At 48.4% G+C, this 12,855-nt stretch overlaps 1 protein-coding gene across 1 annotated transcript in view; it reads left to right on the forward strand.

Annotated features, from left to right (window-relative positions):
- The window catches only part of NUP88 (nucleoporin 88), a 405,331-nt gene that overhangs the window by 212,674 nt on the left and 179,802 nt on the right, over window positions 1-12,855 (forward strand). The window lies entirely within an intron of this gene.

The following is a 12,855-nucleotide window of genomic DNA, read 5'->3' on the forward strand; positions in this document are numbered from 1 at the left end:
CAAGCAGCACAGTAATCTCCTTAAACAACTAACAGAAATGTGGCCGTGCATTTGGCATCTGTATGCGCACAAGGACCAGCCTCCAGCCATCGTGAGAAGGGGCAGACGACAACCAGATACCGGGACACACTGCACCTCTCGCCCGTATCCGAGTAGTCCATATGCAATTCGCGGAATGGCCAATGGAGCAGGGCAGAGTGCCTCTTAGTGTGCGCAATGTCTTGCCTGTGCTGAAACCGACATGTGGTTCATGTGATAACCATACTTGTCAAATGTTCCTGGATGTTTGGAAGGAACCAGTCTTCTTATACGTCAGCAGCAATGTGGTTTTTTGAGCTCTGGGAGCAGTGGTGGAGCTGATCAAATGCTATCAACAGTTCCTGCCTCCATAATAAATCAGTGGGGGATTGTGTGCACCCTCCTTTGACCCATAATTGTTTTTCCTCTTCTGGGGCCCTTCCTTGTAATTAAATTTGCACTATGGGCATGGCATTGTACGAAACAGGTGGCTGGGCGGGGGTTGTGACGGAATACTCTGCCACAGTTGGTACTGGGAGATATGCTGCTGTTTTAGCCGCAGTGTCTGCGGCGGCATTCTTGAGTAACACTTTGTCTGTGTTTGTATGAGCAGTGCATTTAACGATCGCCACTACCGAATGCTGGGAGAGTGCGAAAATGAAACCTTGTAGGTCTATGGACAATATTGTGCCTGCTGCCAGTTCAGAGGACACAACAGGGTGAAAAATTAAATCTGTGGGCACTCGCCAACACCCTTTGGCAATCTAATGCACAGTCTCCACAAGCACAGTTATTCCATACAAGAACATGTCCGGGTCTATGGGAATTCCACAAAACACCACTTCCCCTCCCATTGCATGGATTATCAACATTGCCTTCATGGCACACATCCCTGGCCTGGCGCAAGCTATGCCACTGTCATTGAATGAGATTGTCATATTGAGCTTGCTGAGCAGATCCCTGCCCAACAAGTTAACTGGGGAAATTTCAGAATAGAGTAGGGGGGCCCGTAGCACCTTAACACCTCTATTTTGATGTCAACCTCTTTAGTATATGGAACCGTGGAGACTGCCCCAGAGAAGCCCTGCGTGTTAAGAGTGTGGCCCGATAATAGGATCCTTCCTCACTGATGCATGATTTTGTGGCACCAGTGTCGACCATAAAAATTAAGTTTGTTTTCCATCTCTGCTCCCACCAAGGGTTGCTCATCAGGGCGGGCTGTCATAGATGGTACTGGACACCTAAGTGCTCTCTATGGGCAGTCCTAATCCGGGTATATGTTTGACCCGGGGAACGTGAAAGGGTTGTTTCCTATTACACTCACTATGGTGCCATTTGGGATTTCGTTGGGTGCGTGCGTGTTGCCATTTCCATGTTTGCACATCTTTAGTTGTTGGTATTAAGATTACGGGTGTCGCTGCTGTGGGTACTGTTGTGGATGATGCTGCTGGGTGTGTGCCCCCGGGGGGGGGGGGGGCTAGGGTGGTAGCTGTGTGTATGCTTGGTGTATTTCATAGGGTATGGAGGTCATTCTTGGTGTCAACAACTGTTCAGTATTCTGGGGTGGCGGGTGATAAGTATTGTACTTGCTATATCTGCTTCTACACTCTGTTGAAAAATGTCTCTACTTCCAGCAGTTTGAGGAACCCATGCCCCCCCCTCTCAGTGCCATACCTCCAAAGGCCCCTCACCGCTGCCCCCTCCAATTCCCCTCTTGAATCTGCCCCTCCTGTGCTGCTGACTGTTGTGGAGAAGTGATGACAAGTTTTGAAGTCACACTCCGGTGAAGGAGAGGAGGTGTGTTATGAAAGGTAAAAACACATCATAACAAAATGTATATGTAGGTGTATATACTTATGAAATTATGTATGTAAGATTCTTGCAATGTTAATGCAATGTTGTATTCTATGGGCTGCGCTGTGTGTTCCATAATAGGACTGGGCTCGTGCACCACGCTTGGTTCTGGGGAGAATGTTTGGGCTTAAAGTGAGGCCTATTGTGGTGATGGGAAAGGCTTGGGGCTGCTGGAGTTACAACTGAATAAAGATCTGAAAATCTTACTGTGTCCAGAGGATTTTGAAGCATAATAAGTTGGGATATGATGTGGCATTTTTAGCGTGCCTCTACACAAGTGTTTCTAGGAGCGACAAGACAAGGAGGGGGGGGACATAGGGAGGACAAAATAACAATCTTACTAGGCCTTGTGTCATTCAGATCGCGCAAGTGTGGAGAAGAGAGGAGAGGAGAGGAGAGGGAAGGGAAGGGAAGGAGAGAAGTGCCAGGGGAATGGGGAAGTGCAGTTAACTCGCGTGCAGCCACCGGGTGGCTCATAAGTGCATAGAGAAGGGTTGCAGATACGGACCCTTAAGTACTGGGGAGCCCGGAGGCAGCGCAAGGGCAACTGGACATGCAGGAGCATGGGCCCGAGTTCAGAGGGTAACCAGGTGGCCAGTGCGCAAGCAGTCTGGTGCATCAGCAGGGGAGAGGAAGAGAGGAAGAGAGGAAGCGGAAGCGAAAAGGAAGAACTTGAGTTGCTTCCAGAACCGGAGGTGCTTCTGCTCAAGTTTGGAGAAGCGTTTGACCCTCCGAGAGTTGGAGATGGATGAGCGGAGAGATCGAGAAGGAAGATGTTTTGGAAGAGAAAGTTGGCGCTAGAGCAGCCCCAGGCCACAAAAAGCCTTTTTCGACGATGCAGAGGGTCTTGAACTTAATCCTTGCAGCCACAGGGAGCCAGTGAAGAGATTTCAGAGCTGGAGAGATACACGATCCCTGGGCTTGAAGCCAAGGACAAGTCTTGCAGTCCTATTCTGGATAAGTTGTAAAGGTCGAAGAGTAGAGGCAGGAAGATTTAGAAAGAGGCTGTTGAAATAGTCCAGCCTAGAGAGGACCAGAGCTCTGGAGACGGTGAGCTTCTGGGGGAAAGTGAGAAAAGAAAGAATACCTCTGAGGAGGTGCAGCTGATTGATTGACTTCTTGGAGACGGCCAAGATGTTTATACTTAGAAATGTATTAAGCCCACAGGCATCAAAGCGCTCACATGAACACAAAAACAAAGGTCATGAGAAGGGGAAAAAGCAGGGTTTAAGCCTTTTACGGAACACAGCAAGACTCTGTTCATTTCCTGTGCATGCAGTCATGGCCTGGAATTTACTCCCAGCCAATCTCTGCATGGAACAATCACCCCCCCATCCGTTTAACTCGAGTGCAGCTCAGTCTATAGGTTCACCCAGATCTGGCTGCACCTGAGGATTTTTGCAGCTTCATGCATTCTTTGCAGAGGATAGAAAGATTGGGTAAAGTCAAAGATGACACCAAGGTTCTTAGCCGAGCAGGAAGAGTGCCCAGAGGGGGGCGGTGAGGGGGGGGGGGGGTGGGGGATGGGAGGGGAGGGGGGAATGGGGGGGTGTGGGGGAGGGGGGCTCAGGGGGAGGGGGGTAATGAGAGAGAATGAGAGAGAGAAAATGAATTGAGAAGAAGCGGAGGTAGCTGAGGTGAGCTTGAAAGAGAGCACAAAGTAGCGATGCGGTGGTCAAGAGGTGCCAGGTGATGGTTGAAGAGCCAAGGAGAGAGGTTAGACCTCGGGGGAACACCACAAGTAGCGTGAGAGATAAAAGGGAGGAAAGATCCCAGTTGGACCTGAGAGGGTTGGTCGGTGAGAAAGGAGGTCAACCAGGCCAGGGCCTGATCAGTAATATATAAAGGTTGTCACTGAGGCGATTGAGCAGGGTGGCATGGTTGAACGTGTCAAAAATAGAGGATAGATCGGAAGGAGAGATTAGAGTCAAGATTGGAGAGCAAGTCTTCACGGGTGTTCAGGAGAGCAGTTTCCGTGCTTCCGGCAGCTATGAAGCCTACTGGAGGCAACCAACAGATACAGTATGTAGATTAAGCTGGGAGATGTCCAGCATTTCCAAGAGTTTGCCCAGGAAGGAGTAATGGAGATCGGGTGATAGTTAGCGGAGAAGAATGATCAGCCGAGGGCTTCTTTAGAAGGGGGTGCACAAGAGTGCTTAAGGGGAGGGGAAAGTTCCAGTGGCAAAGGAGTGATTGCAGAAATGTGCCAATGCTTGAGCAAGGGTGTCAATGTGGTCCTTGATGGTTCCGGATAAGCAGGGGAGAACCTGCTCTGTTGAGACTAGAAACATTGTCAGGGGTGAACAGGGGAAAGGAGGAGGAGGAGGAATACGGGCCTCCTTGCTGCCACTCCTGGGTGGGGTCTGCTGCTATTCGGACATCCGCTGACCCCTGCATGCTCCCTGTTCCTTCTGTCTGTGCTGTTGTGGACACCGTCCCTTCTACAGCTTCCCAGCTTGTAGATCCCCCAACTCTTATCAGCCTGTTCTAGCTCAGGACCTTTGTACAGTGGCAGAGCAGTCAGGCTCATCTTAAGAGGAAGATGTGAGCTGTAGGTAAGTACACTGAATCTTAGCTAGACGGGCACAAAAAAGAAGCACTTACACTTAAAATTATATAAAAAGTATATATTTTATTTACACCAGAAGCACTTTCAGTTTTGTGTTTGTTCGCGATCACATTTGTAGTAACTTAAGAAAGGGAAAGACAATGTTATCGTATTATCGGTTATTGAGCACTCATGCGGTCTTCAATAGGTTATTCGGTAGTACATTTACTCTGCAAACACATATAGTAAAGTCACTTAAAGGGGGCAAAATGGTTAGTTGTTGTAGCATGAGCTTAGATCAAGGTTCTAGAGACAGTTTCTTCGCCTAAGAAGTCTTAAGTCCAAAAACACAACCTTAGCAAAAAAAGTTCATAGAGGGCTTGAAGTCTTGACAATCAGTGAATAATGAAGAGTTCCTGTGGATTTCTTCATTGTCTAGAGTTATTGAAGCAGCAAGTTAACAACCAACAAAGGATGCCTTAAAACAGACTTGAAAGGGGGACACAAGCAGCGGCTTGGGTCGGAGTTAAGAGGGGGTTGCCCTGGACACCTCTACGTGCACTCCAATGCTCTGGAGTGACTTCTTGGAATCAGGTAATCAATACCTTTTTCCCCACAGTACCTTAGGTTAGAAGAAAATGTGTGTGCTGGATGCTCTGCGATATTGCAACTCTGGACCCAACCTCCGGATTCCTTGGTCTGGTGACTGAAGACAGGACAATGGACGTGATCTCTTAGCAGCAATCTTGAGGGAGGACCTGTAGCACGACTTTCAGCAACGTATTGGTTCACTTTGCGATTTTGGCGCCTTTTCTGCAGCTCCAACAAAGGACATGGATTGCCCGGTCAATCTTCTTCGCTTCCTGCAGTCGCGCACATTGGTATGTGGGTCTGGGCAAGTTGGATGGCATTGCTGGAGATAAAAATGAAACATCTTCCTAACACTCTGTATCAATGTTGCCTTATTAGCCTGCAGCTGCTGTGTAATTTCCCTTTCTCGTTCTTTTATTTGTTTGCAGTGGTGTATTATTATACTCTGCCCTCCCTTTCTCTTCAATGCCACAATGTTGTCTAGTGCCTTCTGCACCTCTTTTGGTAAGGCCCTTTTTATATCGAAATAGAAAGGGATACTGATCGGACCCACTAGTCCCCCGTCTCCGCCCTCTACATCACCTGAACCTTAATAATGTACTGCGCTGGGTCTTCGTCATCACCCATAGTGCTTTGCATGAATGACTGTAGGTCTGGGGTGTCGGGGTATGTGTGCCGAAGCGCGCCCCACACTTGTGCCCTTATGATGTTGAACGGAGCACCATCATGCGCATCGTCGTCCAACCTTACTCCGGGGTATCCTGCTTTAATCCACACGTCCCCAGCCTGCTTACCCACTATCGCCACTAATAAGGTTTTCATATCACCTACGGCAAGGGGTACACCTGCGGGCTGTTTTTCAAATACTATATCCATTTCCCTGTCCCCGCTGTTAACGGTGGGAACGCTTTCATCAAATAGTTTTTGTCCATCTGGACCCTGGGTACATACTGTGCTCTAGCCACGCCCTTGTGTATCAAAGGCATTTGGAAGCCCACTTTTTTCCCTTCATTTCTCCCGGCACTTCCCTTTTTCCTCGCTACTGCCATTCGGCTAAACCTCTTCCTTACCCTCTCATACCACAAACTTTCCACTCGTGGTGTTACTTCAGGTGCCTGTTGCGCTTCCTCCTCATCATTATCCTCTAATCCATTGTACTCCATCCATCCTCTCCCTATTCTCCACCTAGGCCTCTGTTGGACCTTAAAGTTCTGTATCCTGTGCTACATGCTTGTTTATTCGTTCTTCTCTTTATGCACATCCTTTATTGCTGTGCTGTCTATTCTGCTAGTCTATGCTGCTCCCTTTTGCCTCGCTCGGTGCTGTTCGCTGTCGCTCTAGCTCTGCTCGTGCCGACTCTAGCGTCTCTTCTAATTCCCTCTGTTCTGCGAACTCTTGCGGTGGTGCTGTTGCTGGAGTGGGTATATATGGGGTGGCGGGACCGGTATCCGCGTGGACACAGGTCGGGTTACGCTACCCATCACTGGGAGCGCTGCCAATGGGTATACCCCGTTGTATTCTGTCCGTGTCCCACCCACTTCTGCTTGTTGGCCCCCTTTGTGGGTGGTCCGTGCCCCTGCCTCATTGGGGTCTTCCACGTCCTCAATCATTTTCCATAAATCTGACATTTCCTTTCTGTTCTGTAACTGTTTACCCTTGTATTTTGCAGCTAAGAATGTAGTCTTATGTTCCAGAATTCCCTTATTATAGGTGCCCTGCTCTGGCCAGGAGTGTGGCATCCCCCCTCGTGGCCAGGAGTGTGGCATCCCCCCTCGTGTTTGTCACCCACTGTGTTTGGTACTTCTCGTTCTTCTCCTGGTACAAGTGTAAGGCCTTGTACATGTACGCTAAACGTGTCTCACCTCCCATTGCAGCGATATATGCGCTGTAAAGCGTCCCTATGCTCCCTAATCGCACGCTGCGAAAAATCACAACCAGAAAATAATTTTGTCGTTCCCTCCTCCCATGTTACTTCACCTCCCCTCCCTTTCACACGCACCACTCTCTCACTCCATGCACTCAATACAAGCCGTTTTTTACACAATGCCCCCCCTCGGCCTACACAATAAAAACATACGTCAAAATAACAAGCTAAAATAACAACTACTACTGTTCCCGAGCCCACTAATTATGCAGGCTCCTAGTTATTTCTTTTTTTTCTGTTACACAATAAAAGTGGTATCACCATCTCCCCTCGCTCAGGGAGGCTCCCTACACTCCGGTTTTCCTTTCCGTAATATACTCCATCCACATCATACAAATGACCTCGTCCTCCACACACAAACCACAATCTTCCCCATATACCATTCCCCTACTTTTTATCACTTGCACTTAGAGTTCCAATAAAAGCCTGCACTCTCTCCGGAGCCGCACCCCGCTTCGAAGAGCAGATAGGAATTCTGCAAAGACAGCTCCTGCAAATCTCTGGGATTGGCATGTCTGGGACTGGTCGCTGCAGGTGGTCTCGACCACTTGGGAGAAGAGGCCTGGAAGCCTCTGTCAGTGTGTGGGTCACTGAGATCACATTGGGGTCATCAAATGAAGGCACGCCCTGCACGCTCACACCAGAAAAAATACAGCCCGCTAGGGAAAAAGGCCCAAGACACTCTTGCAAGGATAACAAGTATTTATTTCTACAAAAATAAGAATGCATCAGCAAAGAACTATGCTGCCACTGAACGTTCTATGGTCCATAGGCATGTGTGGTACATTATGAGCACAAACAGCGTCACTAATGACGTAATCATATATAGTACAATTCTACAATACGGATTGGAGGAGGCCTTTAGATGTAGGGCCTGCTCCATATGTGATGCCAGGCCATTGGTCATCTTTATCCGTCCATCCTTGTTCACGTGGCTGCTGCTGGGCTCGTCATCCGCTGTGAGCTGACCTAACAATTAGCTCCTCTGACACACAATGTTATTATTATGATTGTAACAATGCACCTGGCAGATACAGGGATGGGCTTGGGGGGGGGGGGGGGAGCCAAGGTCACCCTAACTCACACACACTTCACTCGCTCCCAGACAGATCGGCAAGTCCCAAGGTCCTCCACCTTAGTTTTAGGCTATAATTCTGATGCTTCCCTGCACCTAGCTGCACAAATCGCATGCCCATTTCTGAAGGTGCGATAACCTTGCCTTCTGATCTTAGTGAACGATTGAGGGGGTGTAAACGTTTTATGGTCAGTGGTCTGGGCTTGGATGGTCCTGTGGCATGCTGGGGTCATGGGATGAAATCCTGGCAAAGCTGTATTTCTCATGTGGGGATCGTTGGGGGGCAGGAGGGCCTTGCTATCTGTTCTGTAGGATGGTAATTCCGAGAGGCGCTCTGTTCCCTTCTCATGACCTTCCAGGGAGAGAGAGCCAGTAACTTTCTGGACAATGGAGGATGTTGTGGATCTCTGAAACCTGGCCACGGTGGGGGTGATGTTCACGCTCATGCAAGGGGCCTAATACAAACGCACAAAATACTGTTCACTGCACTTGTGCCTAACTTCTAAGATGGCTGTCGCCACAATGGCATTCACACCCACATCTATCCTATAGCTTGTAAGCATGCACTGAGGTGATCGTGCACGCCCCTGTGACAATGTGCTGAGTCGTTCATGCACTGCAGCTTTCTATACAGTGGGGAAGCACCATCAAAGCTTGGATATGGATCCAGGAAATAGTTCCTGTATGTCCTTTCCTCTAATGTGAGCTCTGTTTTTGGTATCCTAGGAGACGAGGACGGATGACGTGGGAGGAGAGCCCAACGGTTTCAGTTGGGCGTACTGAAGGGAAGAAAAACAGCTGACAAGAAGAAGCGCCGCTGATGCGGAGTTTGTGCCGTTGCACAGAAGTTACGTGTTAAGGAGCTAATTTCGTTTTTGTTGTTTTTTTGTTTTTTTTTGATAAAGTAACGACGCTTGAGACCGCCCCATTGCGTCCCTTCAAGTCGCGAGGTCGACTGTTGTCACTCGTATTCGGAGCCGAGACCGAGAGGTGGCCGACAAGTACCGCCACGATGAAAGGGTGAGAGCTGGAGGAGTAAGGGGACGTAGCCGGCTTCCGAACTAAGGAGGCGGAGCACCAGCGCTTCTGGAGTCGCGGCAAGAACGCGGACTCAGAAGAGACGGAGAGTGCCGTAGCCAGCCCTCACTGAGGAGGAGGAGGAGCACAGATGTCGTTGGAGTCGCGGAGAGAACGCGGACCCAGAAGAGACAGAGGAGTACCTTTGGCCGGAGTTTGAGCTGCGAGGAGGAAGGACTGGTTACAATCCGGAAGAGACTGTAAGGTAAAGATGCTCCGGCTGAACTGAAGAGTGAGCGAGTTATAGTAAGAGGTTCAACATCGGAGGTGATAGAGGGACTGCTGAGTGAACTCCGGTTAGAAGAACTGCATGGATGAGAGTTCGTATTGAATTAAGTACGTGTCGGATGTAGTGGCGAAGTGCAGCACATACAAAGGAACAGTTTTCTTTAGCAAGTGGTTACTGAGCAAAGACCTTGGAAGAGAGAGAGAGAAGAGCGGTCAGGAAGCAGAGCCAAGTCGAGGAGGTATCCCACACTTCAAACCAGTTGAGAAGAAATAACAGGGGATGTATTTGAACCCAAAGCAATCAAGATGACTATCAATTCGTCATAGAATTAGCAAGTGGCAAGTAGAGTGAAGCTTTTGAAGCCATTAACCTCACTGGAAAAGAGAAGGTAGTTGTGGCAAAAAGATAACAGAGAGGGAAATAAGAAGAGAGAGAATAACATTCAAACGAACATTCTTACCTAAATAACTTACCTGGGTTACCAGCTTTGGGGATCTCGCCACCATGAACTATGTTATGAAGTCCGGAGTGCTGGAAAAGACGTATCCTTTTTCTTGTTATCAAAACAATTAGTTCTGAACAATAATAGAATTGGGCTCGCTTTTAGTCCAAGCAAACTACTTATTGGCTGAGACCCCTTTGTTGTTTAAAACACGACACCTTGGTAGCATCACAGCCCCTTAATGTGCACTCCCTGCTCCCTGGATGTGCTCTCTTAGTGTTCATTTCTCATTCGGTATCGCCTAGGGCGGTGGGAAGACCCTCTCTCCTTCCCATCATTTTGCAAACACTATTGTGGGCACTCTGTAGGCTTGTTACGTTCCAGGGACAACAAAACCTACCGTTTGATTGCCTCTTCTTGGAGCGCCCCTCCATTCCACATCCTTGTTCCCATACCCGCTGGCCAAGGGGCGATTTGAAACTGCCTTTGTACCATGCGAGTGCATCTCTGGATTAGGTTGATTTCCCCAGCTCCCATGAATAGCTGTGGAACGGGCTTGCTGGCCTTGATTGTATTGCCCAGTGCTGTTCCCAGAGACTGTTGTCTGCTGCAGATGAAAAGCCTGAATTCAGCAAACCCCCCCCGACCCCTCCCCTTAATCTGCTGTGTACGGACTGTGTGTGCAGAGCTGGCCTACGGGGTGAGGCTCACCTGCGGCTCCACAATGGAGTGCGCTTTACCTGTGCCTCCCTCGCATTTATGTGCCAAGTTACCTTCTGTCCATATTGGGTTATAGTGTCTTCCTCCCGCTCCTATTTTTCTCCTCCATGCAGGGTCACTGAGGTCGGCTATAGCGTCCAGAGACCCCCTAGAGTGTATCCCGGCCCATCCCCATTATTCCTGCAATTGGTAGGTGTGTCCCCCCTGTCTGGTGCTGAATCGGCACCTTCATTGCATAATGATCAGGTAAGTCCATGTAGCTCAGCTGGACTTTTAGTGAGGCTCACAGGCTCATATACCTATACAAATACACTTCCCCAATGTTAGTCTGCACCAAAAGAACTCTATGGCCCGATGTTATCCAATGAAGGTAAGTTCAAGGTCTGCAAGCTAGACTCGGTGTGATGGAGGAGCCGAAAGAAGACCAAGTGGTGATGAGGGGTACCTTTAAACAAATATACTGTCTCCAAAGACGATTCACCAGCCTACCGATCAGAGGATTGAAAAGAGCAGTTCTGTAAATAGCCATAGAGATTTCAGTTTCTGCCCTGAACTAGGTCTGCAATGAAGGACTCTGGTCACCAGACGATGCATCGATGGCCCTAGGCTGTGTAAGGAGATCCATTTGAAGAGATCCAGTCAAAGAAATCACCTCAGAGTAGCACAGATTTTGAGATTGTAGAGGTGGGTCAATTTAGGTGGCATCCGTGTGGACCTCGAAGCATGAATCCTCTGCTCATAGTCCCCTCAGCAGAGTGCAGGACCGAGAAAAGAGGAAATTTCAACCAAAAGTGATAGCTCCTGGTGCAGAGAAAAAGACGCTAAAACCACAAACCGACGTCGGAGTAAGAATTCTTTGCTGGCAAGTGCCTCTCAGCTATTGCTGCAGGAGCCCATCCAGGGTCCCACCTTTCGTCACCACGAGCAAGGACTAGGAGACTCGGTTTGCAGCAGGTCATCCAGAAGGCATCCAGCTGCATAATCCTCTTCACTCTCAAGGTACTGTGGGGCTCTTGGTAAACTTACCTTAAGCCGTTTGCGTCGCTCCTTTGCTTTTGAAGCACTATTTTTACTGTTTGGGTGTTCACTCCTTTTCCGTCGCCCAGGCCTAACAGCCTCTGCCCCTCATGGATGCCTTCTCCGAAGCTCCTGAACTTTTATAAAGACCAACTAACTTGTTACATACCTGCACTAAGACGATTTTCATCAGAACTGTTGCTTTCCTTTTGACTTTGTCATTGCTGGCTCCCTTAAAGTACATTTTCTAACTCTCTTGGCTTTTGCATTGCTTGTTTCCCTCCAAAAACTTGGACTGAAGAACTCCTTTCTTGTTAGGAAAAACACTGCCTAAACCTTGTAAGAGTAGCTACAGTATTGCTTACCTGTGATCGTTGCTCTTTACATTTTTGAACTGACTTATAACCTAATAATGCAGAGTTAAATTAACAAAGTGCTTTTACTTACCTGACTGAAGTCACTGCGTGTGTGGATAGGAAAAGTACATAATCATTTACTCACCTGCTTTATTGTTCCTTATTCTAAATGTACGTTTGAAGCGTTTCTTTGGGTCTATGTATGTTCTGATTTCTGTGTACTGATTTACAGCTCAAATTCCTTCTAAGATATGCCTGGCTGCTCTACCACTCTACCAACCTTGGGTACTACAGGCCTATATTAGAAGTTTGGGCCCTAAAACCAGGGGATAAGTCTTGTAGAGTCCAATCCCAATTGGACTATAGAAAAACATACCTAACACTGGCACTATTTGGAAGCCATAATAGGATTTGTAGGCAACTCCTTGGGTGGGACAAATAGTAGAGGCACCATAAAACTCTAGCCAACAAATGAAGGTCCTCCTAAAGTGACCAAAAAGAGTACTTTCTACCTGACTACAACACAGCTCACCAAGCAGGGCGGGCAGGGGACAGGGGGGGTTGGTTTTCTGGGGGGAGGTGCGGGTTGGGGCTGCTCAGAGAAAGGGCCACAGAAAACCTTTGGTGCACCTTGCTCTAGGAGGTTATTGATCCAGTCATCACTAGAAAAATAGTCTGGGCACTCTCAGGGCACACTCTAGGATTTACAACATAAAACTGGACCTTGACCACAAGTCCCTTCGGGATGCTCTCCTCTTAATTTCTCGAACAAGGCAAAGTATGCCTTTCCTCTGGATTTTCTGGTTCTGAGGAGTTTTCTTTTTAAAGTTTGCTCTCTATCAGCTCTTCTCTGATTCCGGTTGTCCCAATCTGGTCTTGTCAGCCTTGCTATGTCGACCTAATAAAGCTTTAAAACAAGGCGGTTTCCTGGAGCTCTGTTGGAGCCAGATTTTCTGACTCAACTGAAAGGGTACATCTCCACCCCACGCTACCATCGTTGAATT

The sequence above is a fragment of the Ambystoma mexicanum genome, chromosome 9 (assembly GCF_040938575.1).
Source record: "Ambystoma mexicanum isolate Mex_15411 chromosome 9, UKY_AmexF1_1, whole genome shotgun sequence".
NCBI lineage: Eukaryota > Metazoa > Chordata > Amphibia > Caudata > Ambystomatidae > Ambystoma > Ambystoma mexicanum.